Source organism: Canis lupus, chromosome 17, assembly GCF_003254725.2.
Source record: "Canis lupus dingo isolate Sandy chromosome 17, ASM325472v2, whole genome shotgun sequence".
In the NCBI taxonomy this organism is placed as follows: domain Eukaryota; kingdom Metazoa; phylum Chordata; class Mammalia; order Carnivora; family Canidae; genus Canis; species Canis lupus.
Genome location: NC_064259.1, coordinates 37,164,149 through 37,171,292, shown reverse-complemented (window position 1 = coordinate 37,171,292; position 7,144 = coordinate 37,164,149). Strand labels below are relative to the sequence as shown.

At 46.5% G+C, this 7,144-nt stretch overlaps 1 pseudogene; it reads left to right on the top strand.

Moving 5' to 3' along the window:
* The first annotated feature begins 1,853 nt into the window (after positions 1–1,853).
* Positions 1,854–6,457, top strand: LOC112664985 (sal-like protein 4; annotated as a pseudogene).
* The last annotated feature ends 687 nt before the right edge of the window (positions 6,458–7,144 follow it).

Here is a 7,144-nt window from a genome sequence, read left to right as displayed (position 1 = left end):
AGTCCACTGCAACTTTTTCCAGGTAAAGGCGTCACACCTGACCAATTTACTTCTCTCACACACAATTCTATAAACTGTTTTCCCATCAGGTTTTCTAGTTCAAAGATGAAAATAATTAGGAGAAAAAAATTTCAGTTTGTGAACATAAGAAGAAATCTCTTCCCTCAAACCTACCCTTCCCAAAAAAACAGTTCAAGGAATTTTTTTCATCAAGATTAATGATGGATATAGGAGGAAACAGTCTTCCCAGCTATAAAGCCACAATGATTAGATAATATGGTATTTGTAGAGGAATAGACACAAAGATAAATGGAACATAACAGAGAACTCAGAAATAGACCCACACAAATATGTCTAATTAATTTTTGAGAGAGCAAAAGTAATTCAATGGAGGAAAAACATCCTTTTCAATAAATGGCGCTGGACAATTAGACATCTACAGGCAAAAAAATTAACCTCAACCTAAACCTTAACCCTATATAAAAATTAACTCAAAATAGATCATGGACTTAAACAAAATATAAAACTATAAAACTTCTAGATAAAAATGGAGACAATCTTTGATACCTAGGACCACACAAAGAATTTTTAGACTTGACACTAAAAACATGACCCATAAGAGGAAAAAATGATAATTTAGACCTCATCAAAATTAAAATATTTACCCTGCAAATGATCCTGTTAAAAGGATGAAAAACAAATTACAGACTAAGAGAAAATATTTGCAAGTCACAAATCTGACATAGAACTTACATAGATAGAACATATATCTAGAAAATACAAAGAACTCTCAAAACTCAACATTCAAAAAACAAAATAATGCAATTAGGAAAGGGCAGAAGGGAATGCCTGGGTGGATCAGTTAACAGTTTGATTCTTGATCTCAACTCAGGTCTTGATCTCAGGGTCATAAGTTCAAGCCCCACATTGGGGCTCTGCAATAGGTATGGAGGAAAGAAAGAACAGATAAGAGGGAGGCAGGGCAGGATAGCAGAGGAGTAGGGTTCCTAACTCCCCCCCCCCTCAAAAAAAAATTACCTAGATAACTTTCAAATCATCCTGAAAACCTACAAATTCGACCTGAGATTTAAAGAGAGAACAGCTGGAACACTACAGAGAGAAGAGTTTGTGCTTCTAAAGGTAGGAAGGTGGAAAAAAATAAGAAAATAAAAAGGAATCAAGTGGGGGAGGGGCCCCGCGAGGATCTGGGCTAAGGCCCCCAGCGAGAGCCTCCAGGACAGGAAAGCCCAGCCCCGGAGAAGCAGGAACTTTAAAAATACCCCCGGATTCTTCCCGGAGGGAGAGGCGCTCAGCGGGGAACCCGGGCAGCACCGCTGTAGGGGCAGTGGAGCGCCCAGTCTCCCAGGGTCACTAACAGAGGAGGTGCACCCCGGGGAGAGCGCGCCGCACCCTGTGGGCCGAGCTCGGTGAAGGGCTGGAGCGCCCGGCGGGGCCTCGGGAGCAGCTGGGGGTGGGGGTGGGGCCCCAGCGGAGGAGGCTGCGCCCTGCTGCCCTCGGGAGCCGGGGCCCCGGGAGCGCGATTCCAGCAGCGCAGGCCCCAGATCCCAGGGCACCGGGGACAGAGCCCAGGATCCGACGCTCCCCCTCCCTGGAACAGGCGGAGGCGGGGAGGGCACAGGACACTGAGGACACACCTGCCACTAGGCGCCCCCAAGCTGTGCAGATCAGCGCTCCCGCCCGGAGGATCCAGGCCGGTGTGGACTGGGAGACTGCGGTAGTTACTGCGGGAGCTGACGCCAGGGCTGGAGAGCTGGCCGCCGCCAGTGTGCTTGTTCCTCCTGGGGTCAACCTGTGCCTGGGACGGAGTGGGGCCACCAGGGAACAGGGGCCTCATGGGGTAAACAGCTCCCACTGAGTCCAGCACCTGGCCAGGAGGGTGGGACAGCTCCCGTAGGTGCACACACCTGAGACTCAGCACAGCAGGCCCCTCTCCCAGAACACCAGCTGGAAGGACAGGGGAAGAGCAAGTCTTGACCAAGCAGCGCTGGAAAGCTCCATGGGAAGTCAAGGTATTTACAGTATATAGAACCAGAGGGTACCCCTCCTTTTTTTTTTTCTTTTTTTTCCTTCCTTTTTCCAGTACAACTCATTTTTAGCCACTCTGCACTAAGCAAAATGATAAGAAGAACTCACCAAAAAAGAAACAATCAGAAAGTACTCTCTGCCAGAGTTACAGAATTTGGATTACAACTTAATGTCAGAAAGCCAATTCAGACGCACAGTTATAGAGCTACCGGTGGCTCTGCAAAAAAGCATAAAGGATTCAAGAGACTTCATCACTGCAGAATTTAGATCTAATCTGGCTAAAATTAAAAATCAATTAAATGAGATGCAATCCAAACTGGAGGTCCTAACAACGAGGGTTCACGAGGTAGAAGAACAAGTGACATAGAAGACAAGTGGATGGCAAGGAAGGAAGCTGAGGAAAAAAAGAGAAGGACAATTAAAAGACCATGAGGATAGGTTAAGGGAAATAAATGACAGCCTCAGAAGGAAAAATCTACATTTAATTGGGGTTCCAGAGGGCGCCAAGAGGGACAGAGGGCCAGAAAGCATATTTCAACAAATCATAGCTGAGAACTTCCCTAATTTGGGGAGGGAAACAGGCATTCAGATCCAGGAGATAGAGAGGTCCCCTCCAAATCAATAAAAACTGTTAAACACCTCAACATTTAATAGTGACACTTAAAAAAAAATAGTGACACTTGCAAATTCCAAAGATAAAGAGAAAATCCTTAAAGCAGTGAGAGACAGGAGATCCCTAACTTATATGGGGAGAAATATTAGATTAACAGCAGACCTCTCCACAGAGACCTGGCAGGCCACAAAGGGATGGCAGGATATATTCAGGGTCCTAAATGAGAAGAACATGCAGCCAAGAATACTTTATCCAGCAAGGCTCTCATTCAGAATAGAAGGAGAGATAAAGAGCTTCCAAGATAGGCAGAAACTGAAAGAATATGTGACCACCAAACCAGCTCTGCAAGAAATATTAAGGGGGACTCTGTGAAAGAAAGAGGATGCCCAAAAATAATCCACAAAAACAGGGACTGAATAGGTATTATGATGACACTAAATTCATATCTTTCTATAGTAACTCTGAACATGAATGGGCTTAATGATCCCATCAAAAGATGCAGGGTTTCAGATTGGATAAAAAAGCAAGACCCATCTATTTGTTGTCTACAAGAGACTCATTTTAGACGTAAGGACACCTACAGCCTGAAAATGAAAGGTTGGAGAACCATTTACCATTCAACTGGTCCTCAAAAGAAAGCAGGGGTAGCAATCTTCATATCAGAAAAATTAAAGTTTATCCCAAAGACTCTAGTAAGAGATGAAGAAGGACACTATATCATATCATATCACATACTATATCTATCCAACAAGGGGACCTAACAATCATAAATATTTATACCCCTAATGTGGGAGCTGCCAAGTATATCAATCAATTAATGACCAAAGTAAAGACATACTTAGATAATAATTCACTAATACTGGGTGACTTCTATACGGCACTTTCTGCAAATGACAGATCTTCTAAGCACAACATCTCCAAAGAGATAAGAGCTTTAAATGATACACTGGACCAGATGGATTTCACAGATATTTACAGAACTTTACATCCAAACGCAGCTGAATACACATTCTTCTCAAGTACACATGGAACTTTCTTCAGAATAGACCACATACTGGGTGGGTCACAAATCAGGTCTCCACCTGTACCAAAAGACTGGGATTGTCCCCTGCATATTTTCAGACCACAATGCTTTGAAACTTGAACTCAATCACAAGAGGAAATTTGGAAGAAATTCAAACACGTGGAAGTTAAAGACCATCCTGCTAAATGATGAAAGGGTCAACCAGGAAGTTAGAGAAGAATTACAAAGATTCATGGAAACTGATGAGAATGAAGATACAACCATTCAAAATCTTTGGGATACAGCAAAATCAGTCCTGAGAGGGAAATACGCAATACAAGCATCCCTCAAAAAAATGGAAAAAAACTCAAATACACAAGCTAACCCCACACTTAAAGGAACTGGAGAAAGAATAGCAAATAAAACCTACACCAAGCAGAAGAGAGTTAATAAAGATTTGAGCAGAACTCAGTGAAATAGAGATCAGAAGAACTGTAGAACAGATCAACAAAACCAGGAGTTGGTTCTTTGAAAGAATTAATAAGATAGATAAACCATTAGCCAGCCTTATTAAAAACAAAAGAGGGGAGTGGGCAAATAACCGAGGCTCTCCAGGTAGCCAGATGCTCGCACCACATCAAGGCGCAAGCAGGCGAAACCCCAGCACATCAACTTGGAGGAGGACCAGGGTGAGCAGCCACCGCAGCAGCCGGCCCTGGAGTTTGCAAATGCGGCCACAGCAGTGCCAGCGGCGGGGGAGCTGGGTGCTCCAATGAACCACCATAGGGAACAGCAGTGAAGCCAACAAGGATGGAATGACTGCAAAGAGGACTCGGTGGGAGGAGACTCACATCTGTGAGAAATGCTTGCAAAGTTCTTCAGCTTCTCGGAGTTCTTAGAACATAAGAAAAATTGCACAAAAAATCCACCTGTGCTCATCATGAACAACAGCGAGGGGCTAGTGCCTCCGGAAGACTTCTTGGGGCCGCGCTCAGCCATCCTCCACACAGTCCAGGCAGTAAGGATGGTCACAGGGAGGATGGCAGCAGCTTGAGGGAGCTGAAGGAGAAGCTGGGTGCTGAATCTGTCATGTACCTGAAGACTGAGACCGCCCAGCTGACCGCGTCCCAGGACATAAGCTATTTACCAAAGGCAAAGTGACACTAACGTCACTCTGCAAGCACTGCAGGGCACCAAGGTGGCAATGAATCAGTGCAGCACTGAGGCACCACCAGCCCCTGTACCCGGCGCAGGGCTCAGCATCCCATGGGTCCCAGAGCAGATCCTGTGCCTGCAGCAGCAGCTGCTGCAGCAGATCCAGCTCACTGAGCAGATCCGTGTGCAGGTGAACATGTGGGCCTCGCATGCCCTCCACTTGGGCATGGCGGGAGCAGACACCCTTAAGACCCTGGGCAGCCACATGTCCCAGCAGGTTTCCACGGCCATGGCCTTGCTCAGTGAGAAAGCCGGCAGCCAGGGCCTGTCTCTGGACACCTTGAAACCAGCCAAGCTACCTCACACAAACATCCCTTCCACTGCCAGCTCCCAGGGGCTGGCGCCCTTCGCCCTGAAGCCTGACAGGTCGAGGGTTCTGCCGAACAGCATGTCGCGCCTTCCTGGTGCTTTGCTACCTCAGGCCCCAGGCTCTGTGCTCTTCCAGAGCTCTTTCTCCACCGTGGCATTAGACCTGTCCAAGAAAGGGAAGGGGAAGCCACCGAATGTATCCCCAATGGAGGCCAAACCGAAAGACAAGGCCATCCTCTGCAAACACAAGTATAAGTACTGTAGCAAGGTTTTGGGGACCGATAGCTCCCTGCAGATCCACCTTCGCTCCCATACTGGAGAGAGACCCTTCATGTGCTCTGTGGCCACCAGTTCACCACCAAGGGCAACTTCAAGGTGCACTTTCATCAACCTCCCCAGGTGAAGGCCAACCTCCAGCTCTTTGCCAAGTTCCACAATAAAATGATGGCAGGCAATGGCATTCCCTATACACTCTCTGTATCTGTCCCCATAGATGAATCAAGTCTCTCTTTAGATAGCAAACCTGTCCTTGTAATAGGGCCCCCCTGTCTAGGGCTACCTCAGAATCTCTCTTCAGGGACTAACCCCAAGGACCTCATGGGCGGCCCACTGCCCAACGACCTGCAGCCCGGGCCTTCCCCGGAAAGTGAGGATGGATCCCTAGTGGGAGGGGTGGGCAAACCACACTTCCCCAAGGGTTGATGGCTTCCAAGAGAGTGGGACCCCTGAGCCAGGGTCGGAGACCCTGAAATTACAGCAGCTGGTGGAGAACATCGAGAAGGCCACCACCAACCCCAACGAATGTCTCATTTGCCACCGGGTCTTGAGCTGCCAGAGCTCCCTCAAGATGCATTACCACCCCCACACATGGGGTGAACGATAGCTTGGCACACCATAGGAGGAAGCTGGCCATCAAGAACACCATGACTTTGTTAGGAACTGATGGAAACAGAGTCCCTGAGATGTTTCCAAAGGAAATCCTGGCCCCTTCGGTGAACATGGACCCTGTCGTGTGGAACCAGTACACCACCATGCTCAATGGAGGTCTGGCCATGAAGACCAATGAGATCTCTGTGATCCAGAGTGGGGGTATTCCTACCCTCCCAGTCTTCCTGGGAGCCACCTCCATTGTGAACAACACCACCATCTTCAAGATGGATGGCTCCCAGTCTGCCACCTGTGCTGCAGTGGAAAAACTAAGTGCTGCCGACAGTGTCCCCAAACACCAATTCTCTCACTTCCTCGAAGAAAATAAGATTGCAGTCAGCTAAGCTCTTTGTTGAGGGAGAAATGCAGGCAGAATGACCTCTAGAACTCTACTACTTTTCTTTTCTTTTCCTTGTTAAAAGAACCCATCTCCTCCTGTTTTTCTTATTGATGTGCAAATGACGTTTACAGTGTGATCACAACCTCAGGCAAGTTCTACAATCAGATGTTGTTATGCTGCTTTGCAAAGAAAAACAATTGAAAAATAAAAAAAAATTGAAACAGAAAAAAAATACTAAAACATATACAAACTAGAATTTTTTTTCTTTAATTTTGGAAAGAAGCGGGTCTTGCAAAATAGCTTTGTTACTTGCGACAAACTGTATACATAAAACCTTTGTACAACCGAGAGTAACTATTTCCAAGGACTATCCTCCTATTTAAAGTTGGAACTTACTGAACTACAATGGACAACTGTTAGCCTAATTGGGGGAGGGGGTACTGTATACTTCCCTGGTGACTGTATGTGGGTACGTGGACAAGATCTGGCATCTGTTTAGGGACCTGTTTTGTATGACCCCCCCCCCCCCATTCCTGTACCCATCCTTCCCTTCTCTTTTTCTTCAATGTACTTTTTTTTTTCTTTAAACTAAGATTGTAGAATTACAAAATTCCTTCAACCTTGGGACCTTAGGTAGGATACCCTCAAATGGACTGGTTTAGTCCTTAGAGAGTCAATGCATGTTGCTGCT